General features: G+C 38.4%; 1 pseudogene; it reads right to left on the reverse strand.

Annotated features, from left to right (window-relative positions):
* Positions 1–233: 233 nt before the first annotated feature.
* On the reverse strand, positions 234–321 carry LOC112835372 (U6 spliceosomal RNA; annotated as a pseudogene).
* Positions 322–14,665: the final 14,344 nt, after the last annotated feature.

The raw sequence follows: 14,665 nt of genomic DNA on the forward strand, positions 1-14,665 counted from the left end.
GTCAACCTAGAACCCAGATCCAATAAGGGTTTCTTATTTTAGGATGGAAATATTGAATGTGATTAGGTGTCATGGCAAAAATTTCTTTAAAGAAGGAAATAATGACATAGAATGAAGAAAGTGGATGATTAATAGACTAGATCCTAAGAAGGTGACACTGGATGAGATCCAGCAGAAAAAAGGGAAGATAAGCCTCGAAAGGGGGCAGGGGGCTCACTGTGCCACAGTGAGAACAAATTTGTGTGTCATCCTTGCACTAAGGCCATGCTAATCTTCTCTGTGGCATTCCAGTTTTAGTATATGTGCTGCCAAAGCGAGCACATCACTGAGAACAAAGAAGGCGGAACCAGGAATGCTGATAAAGTTAAGCGCAGAGCTATGGGAAATTGTGAGAATTCTCAGGATATTGTCCTCTGCCTGTTTTTTTCTTCTCTCAATATGGCAAGAGTCAAAGTCATTTGTTGAGAATAGAGATTAAGGCATAGCATACTGGGTTTGAAGAAAAATTAGATTAAAAATAAATAGCGTGAGCAGAGAAAGAAAAGAACTGATTAGAAAACACAGAAGGATCGCCAGGCAGTCCAGGGAACCGAGCCTTGGTTCCAGAGCATAATGTATGAGTTAACAGAGGCACCAAAGTGTGGGCTCTCAAGTCCTCTCCGGGGGGTCTCCTTGGTGGGGTGCAGGCATTGAGAAATCAGGCTATCAGACAGACTTCAAACCAGGTGCTATAGAACTGGTGCCATGGAAGGGGACTGAGTCCAGGGGAATAAATGGCAACTATTTCATTTGTTCCCTCTTACATCTCTACAAAAAAAAAAGGTATGCTTGCCCTTGTTTTACAGAAGGTGAAACTCTCACTCACGGATTATCTTTGTTCCGTCTCAGCCCATCTGCACATCTGCACAGGCTGACTTAAGAGTCAGCTGGGCCTTCAGAATCAAAGCCACTCCTCACTCCGTGTACCACGCTGCCCCCCTGGGAGCTACACACTGCTAACCGAAACAGAAGCTAGGGGTTAAGAGCTTTGTCCCACTCCCGTTCCGGGACAACTCTGTTCCCTCTGTTTCGTAACATAAATCCAGGTTACACACACGAAGCATTTTAGCCCCCAGAAGGAAAGCACTATGCTAATTTAGAGGATATAAAAATGGTGTACCAAATTGCTCAGAGCGATGTTCACACAGTGAGAAGCTCATTTACGATACAGGATTATTAAAACCCAATCTCTGTTTTTTTTGGTTCCAACTGGTTTTCATTTGCCTTAGCAGCAGATGCTCTATGCTGGGAAAAATGAAAAACGATCTTCAGTGGGGGCACTGTAAGGCTTTTTTCCAGCAGAAGCTGTAAACCAGAATCACACACTCCTCCAAGCACAGATTTCATTTCCTCAACCCTTTGGTGGTGATTTATGTCATTGTCCTGAAGCTATCCTCAAAACACTGGGAAGTAGGCAAAATGATATTTTCTGATTAGGTATGCAATTGCTGCCTAAGAATTTAAAATGTTTTAACAAGATTGTTTCAGTCCCCACTTGATGGATAGGGAACTCAACAAAGACAGGTGGCAGCTCCTCACTTTTTACTTTTGAGCTCTTGCTAAAATCCTCAGCAGCCCTCAGAGCACAGAGAGCTTGACCAACTCCAAAGCCTAATCAATTTTGAATATTGAACTCTTTGGAGGAGTGGGCCTATGTAAACCCAATAAATACATTAATTTTTTTAAGGGGAAACTTATTTAGTGCCTTCTTTCAGGGCCCCCAAATATGGCCTGATCTCTGGAGCACCAAGAGAAATGAGATAGGACCTTGGTGCCCTAGCTTTGTCCTGAGCCCTCCTTCTCTTGGAGTTGCCTTTTCTTAGTCTCCCTTCCTCTTTTTTTGAGGAAAGACAGCTGGTCAGAGGCCTGATGATGAAGTCTGGCACGTTCTACTCAAGGGCATGAACACCCAGAAGAAAGACAGCCCCAGATGGAGGCCAATAAGCCAATCCTGGTCAGAACAGGCTCAAGAAACGGGAAGTACTCGATTCCACTTGGTCCCTTGCCAAGTCCACAGGGAAGCAACCTTTTGCCGGAACTAAGTTACCTCTAACTTGTCCCTGTGATAAATGTCTCATACAGAATTTATCAGTCAAATTGCTACTGAACACTTTTTATATCATTAAACAATAAATGCATACATTGAAAGAAAACGTAGTCCAATATATTTTTTTTAAAGGCGATGTGTAACTCATCCACCAGTTTTATTGGAATAATCTTTAAAGCTCTTAAGTTACAAGTTTTGGTTTTAGTTTTTTTTCTTATGCAGATACTTAGGAAACTGCTACAGTCTTTACAATGTAAGACTAAAAGAATTAGCATCAGTTCTTCCTGGAACTTTGCACCCTGACAACATTGTTAGGGTGGGCCCTATTGTCTCCTGCATAGCATCTGATTATTTTACATTAAGTATGTACAACAGACTCCATTAATGAGACCATCATGGGACGTGAATGTTTGAACAACTCCATCCCATATCATCAGATTTTAAAATTGCTCAAACTTGGTGTGCTTGGGTGGTTCGGTAGGTTAAACATCCCACTTTTGATTTTGGCTCAGGTCATGATCTCAGGGTCATGGGATTGAACCTCGTCAGGCTCCCCACTCACCAGGGAGTCTGCTTCTCTCTCTCTCCCTGCCTCTCTCCCTACTTGCTCTCGCCTTCAAATAATTAAATCAATCCTTAAAAAAATAAATAAAATTTCTCAAACTTGCTAACGCCTATAGAGGAATCTATGTCATCTAAGAGTCTCCTTAGATTTTTGCTTTTTCTCCACTGGTCTGTTATAACCAGTTAAGATGTTTTCCATTGATGTATTTCTAGTTGGCACATGGGATTCCATCTTACTTAAAAGGTTCGTTAGACAACAAGCAGTTCTTTGATAAGAAACCAATACCTCCTATTAACTTAGATGTTGGGGTAAGCTGACATTATGTGCCATCTAATATGATGTGATGTGAGATACTCAGCACCAGCTATGAGTAATTTTTTCTGAAAATATTCATTCTGAATGCAGTCAAGACCTTATACCTGTGCACTTCAAATGTGACTAGTTCAAACTGAGATGTGGTTATAAGCATAAAATACACACCAGATTTCAAAGACTTAGAATAACAATACAAAGTAAAATTGCTCAATAATAATTATTATATCAATTACATGTTAAAATGATTAGATTTTGACTCATTAAGTTAAATATAAAATATACTATTAAAATTAATTCCACTTCTTCCTTTTTATATATTTCATGTGTCCACTAGAAAATTTAAGATCACAAATGTGGCTCTCATTTGGGGCTCGCATTACACTTGTATAGGAGAGGGCTGCTTTACATTCAACTTGTAGTTTACAGGAAATACAGGAGAAAGAAGTTAAAAGGCACCAAGTGGAAACGATTAGCCAAATCTAAACTGGGGGAGGTACAACAACAGACCTCCAGAGAGCATGGGTTGTGGACTGCTGCTGGTCTGTGTAACCATTTGTTAGCAGGCTACAAAAAGACCCGGAGCTTGCACAAGAATCTACATCAACTATGTCGCATCCTACACATGCTGTTGCATGGTTCAGATGACATCATTTTCATAGCAAAACTTAGCCAACAAAGAAAACTTGTCCCTTCATATTGGGAGGAGGGGAGGACAACTAGAAAAGACATTTTGGGACAACTGGGGAAATATTAATATGTGCTGGGGCAAGAAGCAGATTAATTGTGCCTTCTCACTCCAGGCTATTCTTTTGAACTTCCCTAGGCAGAGTTTGAGAGAAGTCAATGAACTCTTCCTGGATTGGGTTCTAGACTCAAAAGACAATGAACCACCCGACAAGATGTCTTACCTTGTTATTAGCCCATGCAGTACAAAAGTAGAAGCAGATCAAAGTCTACTTAATTTATACTGGAATCACATTGCCCAGGAGACCCCAAGGTTGGCCAGCAATGCTTTGTTTCTGCTAAGTGCCTAAAACAACGCCTTGACTCTGGACCCATGTCAACAGAAAATGGGTCACCAAAAATACAACCACCAAAAGAAACATCTTCTGGATTATTCATCTCAGGTGACCAAACAGGGTAATGAGCAAGAGATCCTACCTGAGTTCAGAACCAAAAAGAGCCAGATACTTAGTCAAAAGATGGAGTTTCCATCCTTTGCAGGTCAGAAGTCCTTGCTAATTTTGTGTAATGACATATCAGATGGACCAGTGACCCTGTTTGTTGTTTTCCATACTTCCCTTTTCCAATATGGGAAGTGTTTTTTTAAACTTTATTGTGAAAAGTGTTAAACATACCCAAAAGTAAAAAAAAAAAATCACATAATGAACACTTTATTACTCAATTCAACAATCATCAGCATTTTGCTAATCTCTTTTCATCTCTTCCCTCATTTTCCTCACTGCAGTATTTTAAAGCCAGTACCAAAGATCATGTTATGTCATGAATAAATTAAGTGGGAGTTTTAAAATTTTTTATTAAACTGATCTTTTTCTGTAACCATTATATAGTGAATAATTTGCAATGATGAAACTTTTCCTTTAACACATGCGACCAGATCATTAGAAGCTACATGCCACGTGCATAAGACGTAGAGGTCGTGGCCCACAATAATAACCTATGCACCTTTGGTATGTCTCCCACTGGTGAAGAGCTGACTGCATTTCCAATTGTATGGAGTTAGGGACTTTTAAAGGTGTATATTCATATGTGAAAATGATATGAACACCAAATTGCTCTTTTTGGGTTTCAATCACCCATATTTCTTTGGTAAGAAACGTCTTTCAAAGTCAAATGTAAAACTCAACTGATCAAAAAACTAATAATGCTTTGTGCTCATTTCATGCTTAAAATGTACTTTCACATGAGAAAACTTTTTTTTAAGATGAAATGGATTCTAAATAAATCAAAGGCACAAAACTCTGAATCTAAAACCAGTCACTCTTTGTAGGATCTGAGCCAGATAAGGTGAAATATCTTTTTCTTTGTCAAGCTCCGGGAGAAAAAAAAAATCTTGATTTGCATTACCCTCAAGAAATTTACATGAAAATGGAGGTGTTGGAGGAGGTGTGTGTGAAAGACTCCCCCAAGAGGTGGAGGAAGGAGGTCAGACATTGCTGGAAGTAACAGCTAAAGTCGTACATCATGTTCCTCAGTGCACTGCCACTCTGGTAGGCAAGCTTCTTTTGGCACGGAGCTTAAGAGGCTACACATTGTCAGCCAGAGTACTGAGGGTACTAAGATCTCGTACAGTGTAAAATTCCATTTACCTGCTGCTGGGAGGCAGTGAATATTCCAAAGGTTTCTTCTAGGTTGAGCCTTCTAGGCTTCTTAGTGACACAGCACAACACTTGTCAAGGGTGCAAAAGTCTAAAATAGGTCATCCTGGGTACCTGGGTGGCTCAGTTGTTAAGCGTCTGCCTTCGGCTCAGGTCATGATCTCAGAGTCCTAGCATCGAGTTCCACATCAGGCTCCCTGCTCAGCAGGGAATCTGCCTCTCTCTCTGCCTCTCTCTATCTCTCTCTGTCTCTGTCTCTCATGAATAAATAAATAAAATCTTTAAACATATATAAAAAAATAAAATAGGTCACCCTCCTCTCTGTAAAGAGGTGTAGTTCACACCAGGTTAAAAAAAAATGCTTATTCATTCTAAAACAGCCTCAGGGAGAAACGGCAATGACATTGAGAAGATGTCCTAGGATATTTTGGGGAAATAAAAGTGGATTTTCCTTTAAGAACTTCTTTTATTATTATTTTCTGGCTATTTGTTTGGATTTATTTTACCATATTAATTTTTTAAATTACTTTTTTTTTAACTTTTAGCTAAAATAGTTTACCTAATTTGTTATCTATGTGAAGCATTTAGTTTGTTGTTGTGGTCCTCTCTTTAATCATGACACTGAGTCAACCAGGAAATTAAAGAAGAATTAAAAAAATTCATGAAAACACAACTGTTCAAAATCTTTGGGATGCAGCAAAGGCGGTCCTAAGAGGAAAGTATATAGCAATACAAGCCTTTCTCAAGAAACAAGAAAGGTCTCAAATACACAACCTAACCCTACACCTAAAGGAGCTGGAGAAATAACAGCAAATAAAGCCTAAACCCAGTAGGAGAAGAGAAATAATAAAGATCAGAGCAGAAATCCATGAAATAGAAACCAAAAGAACAGTAGAACGGATCAACGACCCTAGGAGGTGATTCTTTGAAAGAATTAATAAGATCGATAAACCCCTGGCCAGACTTAACAAAAAGAAAAGAGAAACGACCCAAATAAATAATCATGACACTGAAAATGTACCTCAGTAGCATAAGAAATCTAAAAGGACTAAATGTGCAAATAGACCATGGCCAGACCATGTAGATCAACAGAACTTGGATCCACAACCTCTGCAGCAATAGGCCCAGACAATCAGAGTTTATCAGACAGCTGGCTTCCCTAGTATGTACCCTTGCTTCCACTCAGAAGCAACCAGAGAAAGGCAAATATATGCCCCAAACCAATCTCAGAACAGGCTCTAGTATGCCCACCTCCAGCTTCCCCAACCAATACCCTCCACCCAGGGCACACCTGAGCCTTCCTTTTTTCCCCACTATAATGCTCTCCCACTCTTCTGCCTGTCTTTGAGTCTCTGCCAAACACCAGTGACAGTGGCCAGCTTTCTTTCTATAGAAAGTCCTAGATAATAGTCTACATTTGTTCCACTAGGGATGGTCTTTGCTTATTTCCAGAGTTTCCTGAAGGTGTCACCAAAACCGTATGCTCTGTCCTCTGCAGCGAACCCCAGTGGTTGCCCAGGTACGGTGTCCACAGAATTTTTCCTTGTCATTTGCTGCCGGCAGTTTGTGGAGGTCTTGCCAAAGTAGTAAGCCAGCACCGGGTATCGTCCGCACCTGCTTTGCCTTGAGATCCTTGGCTCTTTATCCTCAGTTTGGTAATGAAGCTTTATTATTGATTCTCATTTGTTTGGATCCTAAGTGGAACGAGGCCACTCCTTTTCATTCTGTTTTTGCTCTTTTGTGCTCCTGTTCTGTGTTGGGCTGTTTAAAAGCATTGTTCATTATAAGAAGGAGAATCACAAGGCAGAATGCAGGCAGAGACCCTATAAACCTATTGTTCCAGCCAGCCCCACAGACTGGTGATTGTGTAGTTCTCACACACTCCATGTTCACTTGGACAAACTTTGCTGTGTCTCATTAATAAAACCAGATGAGGCTCTTTCCTCTATCATTTCTTTTTTCTTTTTGCTCCTGTGAGCTTGGCTTGGATCCAAAGAGAACATTCTCTCTGCTTTTCCTTCTGCGGGGTGGAGTGGGGCAGGACAGCAGGGTAGGGCAGGTACCAGTAGTCCGGTCTGTGCTCACAGGCAGCCAACCATTAGGTTGGGGCCCTGAAACTGGGAGTGAGCAAGCATTACAAGCATTACGTTCCTCCTTCCCATGGCTGACTCTCATAAGGTGTCTCAGTCTAAATCCTCTCCCCTAGATGTAAAAACCCCTGCCTCTTCTGTGTACTCTCCTTACAATATAATTTTATACTATAAATTCTTAAAATATAAATTCTTGTGCATATCTTTCTAAATGGCATAACTTCATCAGGGATGACTTGAGTCTACAATGACCACTCTAGGAAATGTTTGATTTGAACAAAATCGGTCATTTGAGAGGTACCTTAGGAAAGAAAATGAGTAAGATTTCAGAAGTTCAATGGGCAGCATCTTATGACTGATATGCAGACTCCAAAGGAAATTCTGAGGCAAACTTTGTCTCAATTAAAGATTCTTTGGCCAAAGCAAATGAGCCAGCTGACAAACTGAAGCAAGAGCAAACTAGACTTCTTTTCCTAGTGAATATTTTCCCTTCTGTCGTCCTGTGGTCTCCCTACATCCAGTTGTCCCTCTAACCCTTATCCATCTGGTCTCCCTCTTCTTGTACCTCCTCTACGTTCTTCCCAGAGCTTCCAGAGTTGCTATCTTTCCCCTAAGACTCTAATACCCTCAAATACTGGTTGCCTCCAAGGATTTATTCCTCCCATGAGCCAAGTATGCAGGCAAATGTAATTTAAACCTTGGACTTCAGCTGAAACAAAAACTATCAATAAGGATTTCCCTAAACCAAGACAAGACCAGCAGCTATGTAAACCTTGGAGTTACTGCGGGTTCAGTTCCAAACCATTGCAATAACAGTGCCCATGGCATTGACAATGAGTCAAATGAATTTTTTGGTTTCCCAGTACCTATAAAAATTATATTTACACTACACTGTGGTCTATTAATTGTGCGATAGCATTATGTCGGAAAAACAATGTACATGCCTTAATTCAAAAATACTTAATTGCTAAAAAAGCTAACTATCAGAGAAACTTTCAGTGAGTCATAAGAACTAATCATAGATCACCATAATAAATATAATAATAATGAAAAATTTAAATGTTGTGAGAATTACCAAAATGTGACACAGAGATACAAAGTGAGCAAATGCTGTTGGAAAAATAGCACCAATAGATTTGCTCAATACAGAGTTGCCACAAACTGTGAATTTGTAAAAAAAAAAACCAAAAACCCAAAACCCCCCAAAAAAACCAGTATCTGCAAAACATAATAAAGCACATAAAACACTGTGCCTGTATTCATAGAATTTAGAATCCTTCTGGGTAGCCTTGGGTTACCTGACCTATATTAACTTGTACACATGTTGGTTGGAACCTCATATCAAATGCTAAATGACAAAAGCTGATTAGATTCACCTGGAAAAGGACCTACAGGATCCTTCTTTCTTTTCTTTTAATTCCAGTGTTATATTAATTTCAGGGGTGTAATATAGTGATCCAACAATTCCATTTATTACTCAGTGCTCATCAAGATAAGTGTACTCTTAATCCCCTTCACCTCCTTCACTCATCCCCCACCACCCACTTCCCCTCTGGTAACCATCTGTTTGTCTGTATAGTTAAGAGTCTGTTTCTTGGTTTGCCCCTTTTTTTTGTCCCTTTGTTCATTTGTTTTGTTTCTTAAATTCCAATATAAGTGAAATCATATGGTATTTGTTTTTCTCTGACTGGCTTATTTTGCTTAATAGTGTACTCTCTAGCTCCATCCATGTTGTTGCAAATGGCAAGATTTCATTCTTTTTTATGGTTGAGTAATATTCCATTGTGTATATATGTCACATTTTCTTTATCTATTCATCAATTGATAGACACTTGAGCTGTTTCCATAATTTGGCTATTGTAAATAATGCTGCTATGAAAACAGGAGTGCATATATCCTTTTGAATTAGTATTTTCATATTCTTTGGGTAAATACCCAGTAGTGTGATTACTGGATCATAACATAATTTTATTTTTAATTTATTGAAGAACCTCCATACTGTCTTCCACAGTGGCTGCACCAGTTCGCATTCCCATTAACAGTGCATGAGGGTTACTTTTTCTCCACATCCTCGCTAACACGTTGTTTCTTGTGTTTTTGATTTTAGCCATTCTGACAAGTGTGGGGTGATATTTCTTTCCAGAATATACCCAAGAGTTAAAAAGGGGCCTGAAAAGTAGAACAAAATCTCCTAAACTACACCCAAAACGTTTTGAATACAAATCAGTTGTATCATAATTTTCTCTGCAAATGGAGAAAAGATAAAACGATAAGAGATTTTTATAACAGACCAGGCAATACTTTCTCTTTTTAAATTAATTAATTTATTTGAGAGAGAGAATGCATGCAGGAGCCGGGGGTAGGGCAGAGGGAGAAGGAGAGAAATCCTCAAGCAGACTCCCTGCTGAACATGGAGCCCTACACAGGGCTGAATCCCAGGACCCTGAGATCATGATCTGAGCCAAAATCAAGAGTCTGACGCTCAACCCACGGAACAGCTCAGGTGCCCCTAGGCAATACTTTCTAACATTTGAAAGTTAAAGAAGGGGCCAATGTAATGGCAATTCTTTCATCTCATTTTGTCACTGGAGTTAAAACTGAAATGGGAGACCTAATTCAAAAACAGAAATTGAAATGAGAGACAGGGCCTTAACCTGAGTTACAACACCCAGTACAGCATTTTAAAAGAGCTTTCTGATGAAATTAGACAGGACCCCAAATAGACTTATGACTTTGCAGACCAAACAGTTATGTTACCCATTTCCCAATTTACCACCTTTTGACAAGAACATGTGTAAATATTGTAAACAGAAGGAACACTGGAAAAAAATATTCCATTTTTCTACAAAAGAGAAACCAAGACATAGAAATATCCCACAATTCAGATCAACGATGGTGCTCTTAGGAAGGAAAATGTACCCAATATTCTGCCTTACACTTAAACACTTAAGGAGAGTTAATTATAAATATAAATAGTTACCCTCATCAATTCCTGATAGATACAAGCAATATCCTTTCTACATTAAACACTGTTAACTGCTCAATCTCTGAATTCTTCTCAGAGAAAACACAACAACAATAGGTATTTCAAATAACCCACATATTTTCCCTATCTCCTAACCCTTAACTGTAACCCTTGGACACTTAACTAAAAATATTTCTTCCTGCTCTATGATATCACTCTTGCAAATTTAATAAGGATTTACTTTGCAAATGGGATTGTACAAATGCACAGCACAGAAACTATTCCTTGTGGTTCCAAAGCACTCCTATAATCAAAATCAAATTGTATCTGCCCTGGTTATATATTTTTTCCTTTTTTGTTATATTTGATGCAGATTCAGATCTTGGTACCATACTTGACACTTTGTGGGCTAAAACTCCAATGGAATTGGGAAAATAATTTGATAAGAGCCTAGTAAAGTTCACATAGATCCTACTGGAACCTAAACTTTCCCAATATCCTTTGAAGCCAAAAGCAAAGGAAGGGCTCCAACCTATATTTGAAGGACTTCTTATGCAAAGGTCTTCTCAGACCCTGCAGTAGCTCAGTAACACTTCTATCCCGCCATTATACAAGCCAAATGGATGAAGATCTCAGGTTTTTCCTAGATCTCAAGGCCATCAACAAAATTGTTATCCCCTACTTCTCTGCAGTACCTAACCCAAACACCATCTAGTTATCGATTCTGCTTGAAGCCACTTACTTCATGGTAATGGATTTCTGCTTTGCCTTTTTCGGTATGCCTCTATACCAGAGGAATCAATACCTTTTGCTAATCTCTGCTAAACACAAGTAATAGTGACTATCTTCCTTAAAAAATACTAAAAGTGATCTACATAGGAGTTCTGATTCTGATAATAGCAAAGTAACTTATGTTTATTCACCTACACACATTTATAACACATATAAAAGCTGGATAAAAGTATTTAAGTACAAAAACACTCAAAGGCACTCAAGAAGGAGTTTACCACAATTATAGTTGGAAATTTCAACATTCTTCTCTTGGTAATTGATAGAGCAAGCAGTTGAAAAATCAGTAAGGAAATACAAAATTTGAATAGCATAATCAACTGATGTCATTTAATTAAAATTTATACAACAAAATGCCCAAGAATGACAGGATGCACATTCTTTTAAAATGCCTTTGGAATGTGTACAGAAATGGACTATACAGTGGGCTGTAAACCAAGTCTGGATGAATATAGAAAGACTGAAATGATTGAATATTTTAAAAAGCAAAATCATGCTTTATAGCCTCCTAGCAAAAAAACAACAAACGAAAAAAAACAAAACTCCAAGCTTAAATGTCTTCACTTATGAATTCTACCAATTATTAAAGAAATATATAAAGCTGATGTTACATAAAATCTCTTAGAAAATATAAAATAAGGGGCACCCGGGTGGCTTATTTGGTTAAGTGGCTGCTTTTGGCTTAGGTCATGATACCAGGGTCCTGGGATTGAGCCCTGCATTAGTCAGGCTCTCTGCTCAGTGGGGAGCCTGCTTCTTCCTCTCCCTCTGCCTGCCACTCTACCTACTTGTGTTCTCTCTCTCTCTCTCTGTCAAATAAATAAATAAATAAATAAATAAATAAATAAATAAATAAATAAAATCTTAAAAAAAAGAAAATATAAAATGAAAAAATTAGCTACCAGAACATTGTACAAGGTCAGTATTATCTAGATATTAGCACTAAAAGAATATATTACAAGAAAAGAAAATTACAGGTGAACATGTCTCATGAATATAGACACAAAAATCCTTAATGAGATATTAGTATGTCAAAACAAGCAATATGTAAGGGACAGAAAATTATGAACAGATAGAGTTATCCTAGGAATGAAAAGTTAGGTTGACATTTGAAAAGCCAATCAATGTAATTCTCTAAATTAACAGATAAAAAAATTTTAAAAACCCTCACCATATGAGCATCTAAATAAATAACAATTTATTATTATTAAAGAAAAATAATTTGGTGAAATTCAACATCATTCATTATCTGTGCAAACAAGGAATTGAAGGAACTTTGTCAACTAGAGTTCTGTTTGTTTTTCTAAGCCTACAAAAAACCTACAGGTAACACACATACAATTTTTTTTAAATTTTTTTATTGTTATGTTAATCATCATATATTACATCATTAGTTTATGATGTAGTGTTCCATGATTCATTGTTTGTGCATAACACCCAGTGCTCCATGCAGAATGTGCCCTCTTTAATACCCATCACCAGGCTAACCCATCCCCCTACCCTCCTCCCCTCTAGAACCCTCAGTTTGTTTTTCAGAGTCCATCGTCTCTCATGGTTCATCTCCCCCTCTGACTTACTCCCCTTCATTCTTCCCCTCCTGCTATCTTCTTCTTTTTCTTTTTTCTTAACATATGTTGCATTATTTGTTTCAGAAGTACAGATCTGTGACTCAACAGTCTTGCACAATTCACAGCACTCACCATAGCACATACCCTCCCCACTGTCTTTCACCCAGCCACCCAATCCCTCCCACCCCCCACCACTCCAGCAACACTCAGTTTGTTTCCTGAGATTAAGAATTCCTCATATCAGTGAGGTCATATGATACATGTCTTTCTCTGATTGACTTATTTCACTCAGCATAACACCCTCCAGTTCCATCCACGTCGTCATTGCAAATGGCAAGATCTCATTCCTTTTGATGGCTGCATAATATTCCATTGTGTATATATACCACCTCTTCTTTATCCATTCATCTGTCAATGGACATCTTGGCTCTTTCCACAGTTTGGCTATTGTGGACATTGCTGCTATAAACATTGGGGTGCACGTACCCCTTCAGATCCCTACATTTGTATCTTTGTGGTAAATACCCAGTAGTGCAATTGCTGGATCGCACACATACAATTTTGATCAAAGGTGATGTGATGAGAATTGATAGAAATTTTCTATACAAGTGACAAGTTACTCCTTGTACATGAGGGATGGAGAAAAATTTCTTCCCTTTGTTTATATACAGGAAAGGATATAAAAGGAGAAAGAAAGACCTTTGATCCTTGGAGACAGGATGGAAAGGATCTTGGGTTCTGAACTTAACTTAAGGAATGTCAATAAAATCTCTCTTCAGGCAATGGATAGTTGCATGTGTCTGAGTTTTTATGACCTAGAAATGGCTCTTAAAAAAATTCTGTAATGCTTTTCAGTGACAAACGGAAGCCTTACACACTCTCACATACACACATACATTTATATGTACAAATCTGTTCACTGAGATACTGTCATACACTTCTGCTTCTATATTTCCTATACATCACCAATAGGAAACCTGAGCAAAGAGGAAATATAATACTGTTTGTAAAAGCAAATCACTTTACCCTTCTGGATCTTACTTTCCTCATCTATTAAAATGATGGAGAGGAGCTAGGTGACCTTTAATATACTTTAAAATCTGTCATTCCATACTCTTAAATTTGGTATGCTAGTGACCTGTGGATAAAAACAGAACATTATGAGAATTCTCTTCCATTTGGACACTTTTCTCTGTGTCTGGAGGTAAATTACTGTAGATTGTGTTTTCAGAGTTCCTTTGTCAGCAAGCTTTCGGTTGAAATATGCCAGTGAGAGGCAGCAGGGAACAAAAGATAGAAATCCTAGAGAGAGATAATGGATTTTCCCCCAAATTCTCACTCTTTTTGGTGCTATGTATTTCCTAGTGGCTGCCTTCCTTCAGCTCCCACCAGGCAGCCTCTACACCAGTTCCAGTTCTTTTGGGGTAAAATAATGGCTTTGTTCTAGCTAGTTTCTATGTGTTTCATCATCCCTTTACCCTGGATAAACCTCTGAAAGCAGTACTTTAAGTAAAGTTTCTTTGTTGAAACATCTAGGGTAAATTTCATTTCATGCTGGGATTTTTGAGAAGCCAAAAATCATTACTCACATCAATGGATAGATCATTCAGACAGAAAAGCAGTAAAGAAACATTAGCCTCAAATGGCATGTTAGACCAAACGGACTTAACAGACATATACAGAGCATTTCATCCAAAAGGAGCAGAACACACATTCTTCTCAAATGCACATGGAACATTCTACAAGATAGATCATATGTTGGGCCACAATACAGGTCTTAATAAATTTAAGAAGACTGAAATCATCAAGCATCTTTTCTGACCACAATGGTATAAGACCAGAAATGAATTACATGAAGAAAACTGAAAAATTCAAAAATATGTGGATAACAAACATCATGCTAATGAAAAATTACTGGGTCAACAAAGAAATCAACAGAAAAAAAAAC

The sequence above is a fragment of the Callorhinus ursinus genome, unplaced genomic scaffold (genome assembly GCF_003265705.2).
Source record: "Callorhinus ursinus isolate GAN/ISIS: 27379988/994484 unplaced genomic scaffold, GSC_fseal_2.0 scaffold11, whole genome shotgun sequence".
NCBI lineage: Eukaryota > Metazoa > Chordata > Mammalia > Carnivora > Otariidae > Callorhinus > Callorhinus ursinus.